This window comes from Pelophylax lessonae, assembly GCF_965119305.1.
Source record: "Pelophylax lessonae genome assembly, chromosome: 2".
NCBI classification, from domain to species: domain Eukaryota; kingdom Metazoa; phylum Chordata; class Amphibia; order Anura; family Ranidae; genus Pelophylax; species Pelophylax lessonae.
Window position 1 is genome coordinate 113,788,429 of NC_138769.1, and position 15,818 is coordinate 113,804,246.

At 40.4% G+C, this 15,818-nt stretch overlaps 1 protein-coding gene across 1 annotated transcript in view; it reads right to left on the reverse strand.

Moving 5' to 3' along the window:
* Positions 1-15,818, reverse strand: part of CTPS2 (CTP synthase 2) — a 459,116-nt gene that overhangs the window by 401,264 nt on the left and 42,034 nt on the right. The gene's annotated exons all lie outside the window — the stretch shown is intronic.

The window sequence follows — 15,818 nt, forward strand, 5'->3', positions numbered from 1 at the left end:
GATCAGCACCCTCCCTTAGATTAGAGTGCTTCCTTAGATAAGCAACCTCCCTTAGATTAGAATGCCTCCTTAGATCAGCACCCTCCCTTAGATTAGAGTGCCTCCTTAGATCGACCAATATCGTTTTTTCATTGCCGATACCGATACTTTGGTCATCGCGTATCGGTATCGGACGATATTTTCGTACATTTAAAAAAAAGATGTTTTTTTATATTTAAAAGAAAAATGTTTTTTTTACATTTAAAAGAAAAATGTTTTTTTTTACATTTTTTTAACTTGACGGGTACTCTTGTGGAAGGATCTGGGGGTCTAAAAGACCTCAAACCCCTCCTCTGCACTTAAAAGCATTCAAAACGCCGTTTTGAAAGTTTGGCTGTTTTGAATGCTGTCATTTTTTTTAAACTGGCACAGAATACCCGGAAGTGATGCCATGACATCACTTATGGGTTTTGCATAGAGATCCGATCAGAGTCGAGTGCGGCTTTGATTGGGTCTTCGGCCCCTGTGCAGGCTGGATGCCCGGGTCTCCAGGTGGGATGGGAGACCCGGACAAGCCGCGGAAGGCGGCGGGAGGTCCCCTCCCGCTCCTTGTAATGACAGCCGAGCGCCTTCCAGCCACATCGGTTGTCATTACAAGACAGCCGACCGTCGGCTATGGACGCCGGTACCGGGGTGATGCCTCTAGCTGCAGGCATCACTCTGGTACAAGCACTTTCCTGAAATATCAGCAATATCGGTCACCTTAATGGCCGATTCCGATATATCGCGGAAAGTGCAGATCGGCCCTCGATATATCAGCTTTGCCGATAATCGGTCGATCCCTACTCCTTAGATCAGCACCTTCCCTTAGATTAGAGTGTCAACTTAGATCAGCAACCTTCTTAGATCTAAGGGGAGATTAGAGTGCCTCCTTAGATCAGCTTGCCCCCTTATATTAGAGTGCCCACGAGATCAGAATGCCCCGTAGATCAGGAGCCCTCCCTTGGATTAGATTTCGCCCTTAGATCAGAATCATATTACATTATAGGGTGGGATATGGAGTTAGGAGATGGAGCAGCTATGCATGGAGGAAGTTTCATCCTCCTGTGCATGTTAGGTAAGTGTGTTACCAGTTACTAGGACGCAGGTGATCCTAGCAGCCGACGATTGCAAAGATGATGACGGCGGCGGCAGCAGTGGGGGGGGGGGGGGGGAGAGGAGGGAAGAAGCAAAGAGCACAGGCAGCTGACATGAACATGCAGTGTGTGAGAGCACAGTGGGCCCCATCTGGGGATTCACCCCCCCCCCCCCGCTCCTGCACATAGTGCACCCACTGTGGATACGCCACTGTCTGATGTAATCTTTTAAGTTTTTCGAGACACTGCTCATTTGTAAGTTGACCAAGGTCTTGTAGCCATTTTTCTTTGCTTAGTAATAATCAAGGGTCATACAACCTGGCAAGCAGTAAATATATATATATTTTTTTTAAATCTCTTTTTATTAAATTTTACAACCATCAAGTCATACAAGAATAGAAAACAATCACAATATCAAAGTCCATACTGTATAATAGAAGAGAAAAGAAAGAAAGAAAAAAAAGAAAAAAGAAGTAAAGAAAATATATAAAATATAATTTCTCAACATCCTAACATAGGCTGTTCCATTATTTTTAATTTACCCAAAGTTTGTGCTACTTCCGCCTCCAAGTACCAATCCGTATATCTAAAGGGCTTCATAAAATGTTGAATGTCCTCGTCCACAAATTCCTGCTCTATAAAGAGTTTCCATTTGTCAAAAAAACTTTTTTAGGGGTATAATGTTGTAGGACTGTATCCATGCGTTCCTTATACATTAGCGACCTGAGCTCCATTTTAAGAGCTGATAAAGTAGGAGGGTTAGGTTGAATCCATGATTTTAAGATAGTCATTTTGGCCACCAAGAAACATAGATGTGACCACAAAGGGACCGTGGCTAATGGGCTCGCATGGGCAGAAGTATTCGGCTGATTGATTCCAAATAGCATAAGGTGCGGAGACTTCCGTAAACTGATGTTCATTACTGTATTGGCATAATGGACCACCTTATCCCAAAATGGAATCACTCTGGGACAGGACCAAAATCTATGGGCCAATGTAGGCCTTATTGACATACAAAGGGGACATACTGCTTTTGTTTTATTATCCCTAGTAAAAAGTGCAGGGATGTAAGCTTTGTGTATAAATTTAAATTGGGTCTCTCTCCATATCTCACTTGCAGTAAGTGTCCTAATATGCCTATAGCCCTGAAGAATATGATGTGAGAGTTCTGGTCCAGGAAAATCTGTATGCCACTTTTCAAAAAGTCTATCTGTAGAAGGGGGAAGCAGCTCACCTTGTAGAGTTTTAAATATAGTTGATATTTAATAAGACCGTTGTTGCATTAAAGTGTCCATCACTGTATGTTGAAAACCTTCTGACAGACTTGATACACATGAAGATGAGATTGCTTGATAATAGGCAAAAAAATGTGATTTAGGAAGATCATATTCTGCAGCAAGAGCCAGAAAAGATTTAGGTTTAAGTCTGGAGGTACCACCTTCCGTTTGAATTAAAGAAAACGCTTTCACCAAGCCCTTAGATTTCCAATATTCAAAGGCTGGTTGATCCCTTGCATGAGGAAACATTGGATTTCCCACCAATGGAAGATATTTTGAGATGCCAAGTGGTAAATGTAATTTCTTGCGAATTTCTCTCCAGGCTATAAAGGTATCTCTTAACAGAGCATGTTGTTGTATATTTTTTGGTAATGATGAAAATGTACTATGCAGGATGCCCGCCAAGCTCAGAGGGTAAGCTATTTGTTCCTCCAGGGCAAGGTTGTTAGTGTAACGATTTCCTTCCACAAGCCAGTCCAGCCCATACCTCATTAAACATACAAGATTGTACAGTCTAACGTCTGGACGACCAGCCCCCCCTGTGTTCTTCGGGAGATGGAACTTAGCCAGCGAAATTCGCAAGCGTTTTCCCTGCCAAATAAATTTTGAAAAAGCCCTATTCAAAAGTTGGACATCTTTATGCCTCAATAGGAGCGGTATGGTTTGTAACTGATATAATAGGCGTGGGAAGCTAATCATTTTAATTAAGTGGCATCTCCCGAAGAATGACAGGGGTTAATTCTGCCACATATACAATTCTTTCCTAATCTTTTCGAGCAATGGGGTAAAGTTTAACGAATACAAAGAAGACAAATCCCTACTAATCCCTACTAATTTTGATTCCTAATATGTAATATATGACTGTGCAAGAGGAAAAGGGCAAGCTGTATCCCATTGAAGTATGGTAGATGAAGTAAGCGGGAGAACCTCACTCTTGTCATAATTTACTTTAAAGCCTATAAGTTTTTCAAAATCGTTTAAGATATGTTGTATAATTTTTAAGTCAGCCCGAGGATTAGACGTAAAAAGCAGCATTTCGTTTGCAAATAATGCTGTTCGTATTTCTTCATTCCCTATTTGAATACCCTGCATAGGAGCATGTTCCAGAAAAAATCTGGATAAGGGCTCCAAGGCAAGTTTGAAAAGGATCGGGGAAAGCGGGCATCCCTGCCTCATACCCTCGTATAGGGGTATTGAGGCAGACATCCCTGCCGAAGATACAATTTTAGTTGTTGGTCTAGCGTACATTGCTCGGAAAAAGCCTAAGGCATGTCCCGTGAAGCCCATTCTCCCCAAACTCAGAAATAGCCACTCCAAAATGTTATCAAAGGCTTTTTCTGCATTGAGAGAAACGAAAGCCATGGACTTCAACAGGTTTGCCCTTGCATATTCCAAGGCCGATATGACCTTCCGGATATTTAAAGTGGCTAATCGACCTTTGACAAAACCTGATTGTGTCTCATGTATGAGAGATGGTAAAATCACGGCTAGTCTAGTGGCTATCAACCCAGCCAATATCTTTGCATCAATGTTTAATAACGAAATTGGATGGAACGAGCCAGGCTGTAAGGTATCCTTACCCTTTTTTAGGGATGAGTTTAATATATGATTCATACCCCGTTGGTAGGTAGGTACCTTTTGTCCATACTTCATTAAACAGCGATGTAAGATGAGGTAACAAACTGTCTACCATTCTCTTATAAAATTCATTCGTATAACCGTCGGGTCCCGGAGCTTTTTCATTCACTGAAGTTTTAATAATATTATTTATTTCATCTTGGGATATCGGTGCATTAATCATATCTATTTGGGCCTCTGAAAGGGGGGAGGGAAGATTTATGGTGTTTAATAATTTCACCTCTGCCTCTGAGTCCTTAGCATATAATTCTGTATAATATTTCTCCAAAATGGCTTTGATGACTACAGGGGAGTGAGTAACCTGTCCTTGCTGGTCACAAAGAGATGTTATTTGTGTCGGAATGTGTGCCCCCTTTATTAGTCTCGACATTAGCTTGCTAGGTTTATTGCCAAACCGATGGAGTTTGGCCTCTATGTGTGAGCGCTTTATTTGTTCCACCCTTTCGGCCCATAGATCAAAATTTTGTTTAGCGTTATGCCACTGATTAATATTTTCTAGGGTATTAGACTGTGTCATGTTCTGTTGGGTTGTTCGTAATTGCTCACTAAGTTGTGTATAGGTAGACATTAAAGTCTTTTTATATCTTGTAGTATATGATATAATATTGCCCCGCAAAACCGTTTTACTCACCACCCACAGTAGAACAAACTCCTCATTGTACGCCAGGTAATTTGGAAATCTCCACATTCTAGGTAGGTTCTGATTGTATGTTAAAGTTAAAGATAACGATATTGGGGCGTGGTAGAAATTACTATATCATATATATTTGATGAAGTTATGAATGAAACCAGATTTTGTGTACAGAACAGATAGTCCAATCGGGCCATGGAATTATGAGGGTATGAAAAGAAAGTGTACTCTCTTTCGATGGGATGGCTAATACGCCAATAATCAATTAGCTTCAGGGAGTCCATCATATCAGAAAGGGCCGTAGTGCGTTCGCAAATGGGATGAGCTGCGGGAGTATGGGGAGGAAAAGCTGTTTTGCAATCTTCTCGCGGATACATAACTGAATTAAAATCTCCTCCTACTATATAATGTGTGGCTTGATCCTGACAGAGCCATGCTACTGTCTCCTCAAAAAAAGCCTTAGTGGGGGAATTAGGTGCATAGATGTTCGAGATTTGAAGAGAGTGTTCAGGTAATTGAATAACTGCCGATACCTTCCTACCCATTGAATCTATATGTACGGAATGTATAGTGCAAGACAAAGTCTTGCTTATGAGGATTAATGTGCCTGCCTTACGATGTACCGCAGGTGAGCCTACCACTTCCCCAACCCATAGTTTTTTCATATAGTGAAATGTATCTGCCCTTAGGTGCGTTTCTTGCAAAAGCGCTATATCAGCTTTCAGTCGTTTTAAATGTCTGAGGATACGCATGCGTTTGTTTGGGGGGCGCAGACCCTTCACGTTCCAATAAATAATATTTAAGGAGGCCATAATGTCTGACAGTATAGTTCAATATCATAGATCATAGGAGAATTAAACTGTAAGTGTCCCAGTCGAGCATCTGCCATCTCTCTCTCAAATATTGTCTATGCGATGTGAGAAATATCAAGTAAGACAAAAAAAAAAAGAAAAAGAAAAAAGCAAAAGAAAGAATAAAAGAAAAAAAGAAAAAGGAACAGGAGGTCCCTTAAGAGGGGTACTCCTGAATACTAAAAATGTATCTGACTTCACCTTTTTCTCTACATGTGAAGGAGTGCTAACTCTAACGGCTCCTAGCCCATAAGATCAAACAGTGAAAGTGTCATTCACATTTAAGGGGAATATAACAGATCAAACAGTGAAAGTGTCATCCACATTTTAGGTAAAATATAGCAGATCAAACAGTAAAAGGGTCATCCACCTTTAGGGGAAGTATGGCCAACATTTATTACCCATTATATACCCATTTTAGGGCCTTTCAACTGTGCCAGCTCTACAAATAGAAAAAAGAAATTAAATATAAAAAAAAAAAAAAAAAGTGTCCACTCGTGCATACTCAGCATTAGACTTCTATTAAATTGAGTTAATTGGGTTAAGGCAAGGTCTTTAAACCTTTTAAATCCATCTTCCAGTTACTGAAAGCCAATTCTATATATCCAGCACAAGTGCTCCAATCGGTCGCCCCGCATTAGTGGGCGGCATGTCCTCTCCTTCTTACTTATCAGCGTGCACTATTTTGGCCTTTTTTTAAATTTCTTTTGAAAGGTCAATCTGGGCTTTCCTAGATAGAGCTGCCTTTCTGACTTAATATGAGCTTTTTCTACAGGTAATTAATATTGATAGAAGTGAGATACTTCTCCGCATCTGCAGGGTTTTTAAAAGACAAACGTTCACCCTTTGACGAGGTGAGGTACAATAACGCAGGGTAAGCCAGAGTAAATTTTATCTTATGATGATACAGAGTTGTACATATGGTAGAAAAAGCTTTACGCTTCCTTGATACCTCCGCTGAATAATCTGCAAAAATTAATATAGAATGACTTTCAAATCTGCAGTTTATGCTGTTGCTTAAATTGCTGGAAGATGAGGTTTTTATCCGTGTAATTCAGGTACCTTGCTATGACAGGCCAAGTGTTGTTCCTGTCTTCCTTAATGCTGCCGATCCTATGTGCTCGTTCTACTACACAGGTAGCTGGGATTCTTAGTGCATTCGGTATTTTTACAGAGCAGAAATGAGTGAGCGCCTCAGGTTGAAAAGTTTCTGGGACCCCAATAATGCGGAGATTGTTCCGTCTAGAACGGTTTTCTAGGTCCTCTATCTTTTCTTGCAGCATCTGCCGAGCACTGTCATGTGCAGATAACTCTCTACTGTTGTCTATCATTTCATCTTCCAAAGAGGAGATTCTCATCTCTGCTTCCTGTATTTGCTGTTTGTGCATTTGCAAGTCTCTTTGTATCTGTGTAAGCCCCTGCATTATAGCTGTTTCCACTGTGTGTTTAATCGTGGTTGCCAATAATGCTGCCACAGCTTCTGCTATCCGACCACAGGAAGGATTCTCTGGGAGGATTTCAGAAGTACTGGGCTGAGCATGAATATTCATTGCCAAATGTTCTCTCACCTCCTCCTGTGTCCTAGTACTTGCTTGAAGTTCGGCAGCCGTATTAAAATCCCCCTCCAAAGGGTAGGTTGTAGATTCCGAGATGACCATTTTAGGGACCCCGATCAGGCGGGTGGTGGTAGATGCAGCAGGCATGGATGCAGCAGATATTGCTGATATAGCGGATGTAGCAGATATGGTGGATATAATAGTTGTGGCTGATGTAGTCCGCACGTTGGTGGGTCCTTCAGATGTTTTGCCTGTACAAGGTGCTTCTGGGGCGGCATTACTCTTGAGAGCCATGGGAACCTTGGGAGCCATGGGAGCGACCCCGCTCCACAAACCGATCCATCGTGCTGTCAGCTATGCCGACTCCGGTGTCAATTTAGCTCTGCACTGCTCCGCTCTCCCCTGCTCACAGGCTCACAGGTGTTGCGGCGGTATGGACGGTATGGGCAGGCACAAGCAGGCACGAGCAACTGGCGGCGACTGGCGGCTATTGGTTGTCGGCTGTCTCCGATACAACACCGACACAGACACAGGCTGTCTCCGGCTGTCTCCAGCTGCCGTCCCCGCTGTCGTCCACCGGGATGGCTCTGCAAGCGGCTTTACACGCAGGCGTTTTCGCAGGAGCCTGGTTCGTTCACTCCTACCCCATGAGCGCCGGAACCGTAAGTCCCGCAGTAAATATTTTAAAGATGAGACCCTTTCCCACACAAGAAGAGAGCTATAGGTGAAATCAGTTCCCCTTTGTGTAGTATTAGGGCAGTCATTTCTGTTGAGTATTAAGGGCATGGCAGAGTTGTATATATCTAAAAAAGAACAAAGACCTTTAGAAAGAAAACTCCATCTATAGTTGCTGAAAGAATCCGAATGTTTTAGAAAGACATAAGAGAGAGAAATGGGAGACACCAGACCTGTACCACCAGTCTAAACCTGCCAAGGCAATCAACATCATGAGGTGTTTTTTATTCTATAGAGAGGTATACAAATGAAAGCCCTGATAGTCCAGAATTCATTTTAAATGGGATTAGGCGTTTTGTTACAAGGTGAGGCTGAAGTGATGAGTGTGGTTTAGTAAAGCGCACACCTACAAGGCTGAAACGGTAGTCTGTTCCTTTTATATGTCAGCGTTTGGTTAGGATCATACCGTAGGGTTAAAAAGGGGGGGGGGTAGGGGATGGCGCTGTCTGTTAGCTAGGAAAGGTATTGAAGTGCCAAGTATGAGATGACTAACTACATGTGATAAATAATATACTGTAAATAAATAGGTAGAATCAATATGTAAATACTGATAGGAAAAAATGTGCATCAAAGTGACATGTGCATATAGTTCACCGTATAGGTGACGTGTGTTATGTAGGTAAAATTGATGATTGTTGGAATAAATACAGCATTAGCATTATTTAACACATGTCACTTTAAAATAGAGGGTCACTCAAGTCACTTTAAGCACGGTTGCAGTTATATTTATCTATGTTCATTAATTCGTGGTAATAATAATTTTATGTCTATCAACTTTATATACCAATTGGTGATCACACCTCATCTGCATCTGTGTGGATCTTCAAAAGTAGTATTTATTTTAGCATATGTCACTTTATATTGGCGGCTGTCACCTGGATCATTTTACGCACTGTTGCACTTATATTTGTTTGTGATTGTTTATTGATTACATCACTTTTCATATTATTCGCATAAGTGTATATATACTAATATTTATTCCAACAATCATCAATTTTACCTACATAACACACGTCACCTATACGGTGAACTATATGCACATGTCACTTTGATGCACATTTTTTCCTATCAGTATTTACATATTGATTCTACCTATTTATTTATATTATTTATCACATGTAGTTAGTCATCTCATACTTGGCACTTCAATACCTTTCCTAGCTAACAGACAGCGCCATCCCCTACCCCCCCCTTTTTCATCATATTATATAGTCCTTGGACTATAATATAGGGAGGCAGCAGTCTAGATTACCTTTACATCCAATACTCCATAAGCGCGGAGTTCCCTACCCTCCATACCTTAGGGTTAGATATCATCCCCCTGAGCTGTGTGCATCCATTGACAAACACAGCACAAGGCGAGCTATGCTCTTGCTCCTTCCTCACAGAAATTTGACTGATGGCAGCAGGAGCCTATCACAGCACAGTCCTCGGTGTCTGCTGTGGATTCAGGAAGTTAGGGGAATGGCGGTGATTAATTCCACACCTGGCGGCGGTGACGAGGACGGAAGGTAAATGTTTGGGGGGGGGGGGGATAAAAGTACTGGTCCATTTTTGTACCTTAAACACCTGCTTGTACATACTTAGAGGTGAAAATAATACTGCTGCAAATACAACCCAAACTAGGGGTGACACATAGGAAAAACGAAATCAAACTGCTGCACAGCCCAAATGCAGGTTCATTAAACATGGCTTTGGCCCAGCTCCATCCACAAATTTTAATTTTAGTTTTTAACACATAAAACATCAGAGGGCAGGTAGGCTTCGTTTTAAATTACTAAGTCATTGCCAAGTCAATCCCATCATCTATTTTAATAGTTCTTTCTGTCTTTGAAAGACAGAATAATAATAATATATTACCAGCAGAAACGGTACTGTGAGCAATGAACCAGAAACCAGATGACAGTTTGTAACATTACAAGCATACAGTTAGGTTAGTCAGTAGAGATATGTTGATATGAATGCAATTAGGTAAAAGCCAAGAAGCATCCAAAGCAAAGTGCAACAGGCTGACAAGGATTATATTTATTTAGGTAAGTGTGCCATCTAGTGGTAAATATATTAATGATCATTATAACTAAACTACATTTGGCTGACAAATAAAAAGGCTGATTTTCTAAAGGCACATAGGTGGGAAAGTTTAGAAAAGCAATTTATGTACAATTTACAATACATTAAAAAAAAAAAAAACAGCATTTTTGTTTACACATGATAGGATGATTTATGCCAGCCAAGCTCCCCCTCATTTACTAAGCTTTAGGGAAAAAAATCACTTGCACAGTAAACAATCTAATTGCCTTTACTAAATCAACCCCAAAATTTTCATCTCTTGTGAGATCCATATAAACATAGTAAGGAGAAATACTCTACACACAACATAAAATATATAGATGTGTTAGTCCAAAAAGTATTCAAAACTTCCATTAATTGCTTAAACGCAGGATAATATGATGAGAAAAAGAGATTAACAAGGACAACAATGAGGGAAAATAAGCTACTTTAGCTTGTTTGTTTGTTAACCACTTTCAGTCCTGGCTAATTCTGACATTTCTCTAATTACAGGTAAAATCTGCATTTATTTTTTTACTAGAGAATCACTTAGAACCCCTAAACATTTTATATATATATATATATATATATATATATATATATATATATATATATATATACCCACACACACACACAGTATCTCAAAAAAGTGGGGACACCCTTCACATTTTTGTAAATATATATATATTTATTTATTTTTTTATTTTTTTATTTATTTTTTTACTAAGCTTAGGTTTTATTGCCTCTTTCTTATTGCCTAGGGCAGTTGTTTGCAGCCTAGTTCTTCCAAAAACTATACATGCCCCAAAAGTACAAAAAAAAGTTTATACTCATACAATTAAAGTACATTGTATATACTAATCATACTACAAAGATGGAACTGAATTCTCTATACATACTACAGGTGCGTCTCATAAAATTAGAATAAAAAATCATCGAAAAGTTAATTTATTTCAGTAATTCAATTAAAAAAGTGAAACTCATATTTTAGATCGATGCATTACATACAGAATGATACAGTATCTCATAAAAGTGTGTACACCCCTTACATTTTTGTAAATATTTTATTCTATCTTTTCATGTGACAACACTGAAGAAATGAATCTTTGCTACAATGTAAAGTAGTGAGTGTACAGCTTGTATAACAGTGTAAATTTGCTGTCCTCTCAAAATAACTCAACACACAGCCATTAATGTCTAAACCGCTGGCAACAAAAGTGAGTACACCCCTAAGTGAAAATGTCCAAATAGGGCCCAATTAGCCATTTTCCCTCCCGGTGTCATGTGACTTGTTAGTGGTACAAGGTCTCAGTTGTGAATGGGGCAGCAGGTGTGTTAAATTTGGTGTTATCTCTCCCACTTTCTCATACTGGTCACTGGAAGTTCAACATGGCACCTCACGGCAAAGAACTCTCTGAGGACCTGACAAAAAAAGAATTGTTGCTCTACATAAAGTCCTAGATGTCCTAGACTATAAGAAGATTGGCAAGACCCTAAAACTGAGCTACACAACAGTGGCCAAGACCATACAGTGGTTTACCAGGACAGGTTCCACTCAGAACAGGCCTTGCCATGGCCGACCAAAGAAGTTGAGTGCACATGCTCCGCGTCATATCCAAAGGTTGTCTTTGGGAAATAGATGCATGAGTGCTGCCAGCATTGCTGCTGAGGTTGAAGGGGTGGGGGGTCAGCCTGTCAGTGCTCAGACCATACGCAGCACACTGCATCAAATTGGTCTGCATGGCTGTCTTTCCAGAAGAAAGCCTCTTCTAAAGATGATGCACAAGAAAGCCCGCAAACAGTTTGCTGAAGACAAGCAGACTAAGGATATGTATTACTGGAACCATGTCCTGTGGTCCGATGAGACCAAGATAAATTTATTTGGTTCAGATGTGTCGAGCGTGTGTGGCAGCAACCAGGTGAGGAGTACAAAGACAAGTGTGCCTTGCCTACAGTCAAGCATGGTGTTGGGAGTGTCATGGTCTGGGGCTGCATGAGTGCTGCCGGCACTGAGGGCTACAGTTCATTGAGGGAATCATGAATGCCAACATATACTGTGACATACTGAAGCAGAGCATGATCCCCTTACTTTGGAGACTGGGCCGCAGGGCAGTATTCCAACATGATAACGACCCCAACCACATCTCCAAGAGGGCCACTGCCTTGCTAAAGAAGCTGAGGGTAAAGGTGATGGACTGGCCAAGTATGTCTCCAGACCTAAACCCTATTGAGCATCTGTGGGGCATCCTCAAATGGAAGGTGGAGGAGTGCAAGGTCTCTAACATCACTTTTGTTGCAAGCGGTTTAGACATTAATGGCTGTGTGTTGAGTTATTTTGGGTGGACAGCAAATGTACACTGTCATACAAGCTGTACACTCACTACTTTACATTGTAGCAAAGTGTCATTTCTTCAGTGTCGTCACATGAAAAGATATAATAAAATATTTACAAAAATGTGAGGGGTGTACTCAATTTTATTAGATACGGTATATTTCAAGCATTTCTTTTTTTTTTTTTTTTTTTTGATGATTATGCCTTACAGCTAGTAAAAACCCAAAATGCAGTATCTTAGAAAATTAGAATATGACATAAGACCAATAGAAAAAAGGATTTTTAATACAGAAATGTTGGCTAACTGAAAAGTATGTCCATGTACAGTATAGTATGCACTCAATACTTGGTCGGGAGTCCTTTTGCATGTATTACTGCTTCAATGCAGTGTGGCATGGAGGCGATCAGCCTGTGGCACTGCTAAGGTGTTATGGAAGCCCAGGCTGCTTTGATATTGGCCTGTAGATCATCTGCATTGTCTTATGTAATATTCTAATTTTCTGAGATACTGAATTTTGGGTTTTTACTAGCTGTAAACAAAATCACCAAAAAAAAAGAAATGCTTAAAAAATAATATTCTGTGTCTAATGCATCTATATAAAATATATGAGTTTCACTTTTTGAATTGAATTACTAAAATGAATGAACTTTTTGATGATATTTTAATTTTATGAGATGCACCTGTAAATGCTGCTATTATTTTGTGCCAAAGAAGAATATAGAGCACCATCTAGTGGCAACAGACTGGTATTACAGCTGGATTTCTCATGAAGATATGCAGCAAACTGAATTGTAGATCTACTTATATTCTATTCTATATAAATTTATTTTTGCACTCAGCTCAGAATGAACAGGCTGGAAACATGAACACTAATGAATGAAACCCACATCACTGGATATAAAGTTAACCCTAAGCTATCTCCTCTGCATGTGTTTACATTGTCCTTTTATGTTTAATCCCTTTTTATTAAAGTTTTCTGTTCAAGAAGTACAAAGGAATACAAAATCGTAATAAGAAGACAGCATCAATGTCATACAGTAACAATACTGTAAAGAGATCTGTTAAAATGCATATTCTACAAATTTTAACGCGATAAAGAATACAAGATCACATATTCGGTGATAAAGTGTACATAGTAGAACATATAAGATAGATAAATGCATTGTCCTAATACAAAACTTGGTCATAACAATAAAAATCATATCCATAGTAGAAAAACCTGATTACCGGGCACTTGACAAGGGGCAGAATATGTCCCCATATACAGGAATGAAAGTATCAGTAAACAAACCACAATTCTAGCAAAAACAGACCAGCAATGGTAATAACCATTGTAGAATATGAACAGAAAAAGAGATGAAAAAAAAAAGGGGGGAAAAGAAAGGGAGGGGGTGGGGTAGAAGGGAAGGGGGTTACAACATGAGCAATCTCCAGGGTAGTCATCACGTCCTCCGTGAGGATTTAACGGAGTTTCAGGAAATTCGCCGGGTGATGAGGACTATCGATGGTCGCATCATTCATGAACTGAACATGACCGTCCCCACCATCTCCTTCACTGGGAAGATCGACGCCCGCTAGACGTGCATACAGCTCTACCAATCTAACACCATCTGAGGGAGGATCTCCTTTCTCTTGAGCCCTGTAAATGGTCATGACCACCAGCTCTGCCGTGGTTTGGTTTGGAATGTCCTATTCGATTTGAGCTGCTATCTGTTCGCCCTTTCTAAGGATAAAGGCCCCGGCTGGGTATTAGCTACAAGCGATTTGGCTTTTACAAGCTGATAAGCGGGCATTTCATGTGGTGGAGGTTACACTTTGTGTTGTGGTGTGAGATGTCATCACGAGGAGGATCCTTTTGAAGCGATACACATCCCTTCCATTTTCTGCCTGCACGGGTTGTGTGACATTTATCCATGATATTTATTAAGGACATCATCATTTTTCGTTTTTTCCCACCATTGGGACTTCCCTTTGTCATCTCTTTTTTTCCATATTGGTTTACACAATTTCTGTTTGACTTTAGTACACCCTTGTTTGCTAATCCATACAAACCTACCAAGGACTGTTTTTTTCACTATTAAACAATTATGATGTTTAGTTTAACATAGTTTATTACAATTTATGTTTGTGTGAGAACGTAGCTCTATCTACCATAGATTTCTTTACTGTGTATATCTCACAGCAGAGTCGCTGCTTATAGGATTTGTTGAAGTTTAAAGCGCATTTTTTTTAACCCTTTTATGGCAGTCATCCCATTAAACTTTTTAGGAGATGAAAAGTTCAAAATTTGAAGAGTAATGGAAATAGGACCACACAGTACACATGAGGTTATAGGATTCAGTTTCATCATCGTCCCAGGCAATCATGCGTTCCATATGATCAATGTTATTCACTTTACAAGCCCATTCAGCAAGAGAGGAAGGTTCTGAGTTTCGCCAATGTCTGGCAATCACAAAGTGTGCGGTACATTGTCCTTTTATAACCAGCTATGCCTACCATTATTGAACAACACATACTTATCTGTACAGTCACAGTTTGTCCATATGGATAAAGAAACCGTTTAAGGACCTTTCTTATGACCATATTAATTAGAGAAGTAAAAATGGCGTCAGTGTCTTCATTGTCAAATACAAAATGTAGTAAAAAAGTGATATTGATAGTATTTTGGGATATACAGTATCTCACAAAAGTGAGTACACCCCTCACATTTTTGTAAATATTTTATTATATCGTTTCATGTGACAACACTGAAGAAATGACACTTTGCTACAATGTAAAGTAGTGAGTGTACAGCTTGTATAACAGTGTAAATTTGCTGTCCCCTCAAAATAACTCAACACACAGCCATTAATGTCTAAACCTCTGGCAACAAAAGTAAGTACACCCCTACGTGGAAATGTCCAAATTGGGCCCAAAGTGTCAATATTTTGTGTGGCAACCATTATTTTCCAGCACTGCCTTAACCCTCGTGGGCATGAAGTTCACCGGAGCTTCACAGGTTGCAACTGGAGTCCTCTTCCACTCCTCCATGATGACATCACGGAGCTGGTGGATGGTAGATACAGTACCTTGCACTCTTCCACCTTCCATTTGAGGATGCCCCACAGATGCTCAATAAGGTTTAGGTCTGGGGACACGCTTGGCCAGCACATCACCTTTACCCTCAGCTTCTTTAGCAAGGCAGTGGTCGTATTGGAGGCGTGTTTTGGGTCATTATCATGTTGGAATACTGCCCTGCGGCCCAGTCTCCGAAGGGAGGGGATCATGCTCTGCTTCAGTATGCCACAATACATGTTGGCATTCATGGTTCCCTCAACAAACTGTAGTTCTCCAGGGTCAGCAGCACTCATGCAGCCCCAGACCATGACACTCTCACCACCATGCTTGACTGTAGGTTGCTGCCACACACACTTGACACCATCTGAACCAAATAGGTTTATCTTGGTCTCTTTAGACCACAGGACATGGTTCCAGTAATCTATGTCCTTAGTCTGCTTGTCTTCAGTAAACGGTTTGCGGGCTTTCTTGTGCATCATCTTTAGAAGAGGCTTCCTTCTCGGAAGACAGGCATGCAGGCCAATTTGATGCAGTGTGTGGCATATGGTCTGAGCACTGACAGACTGACCCCCCCCC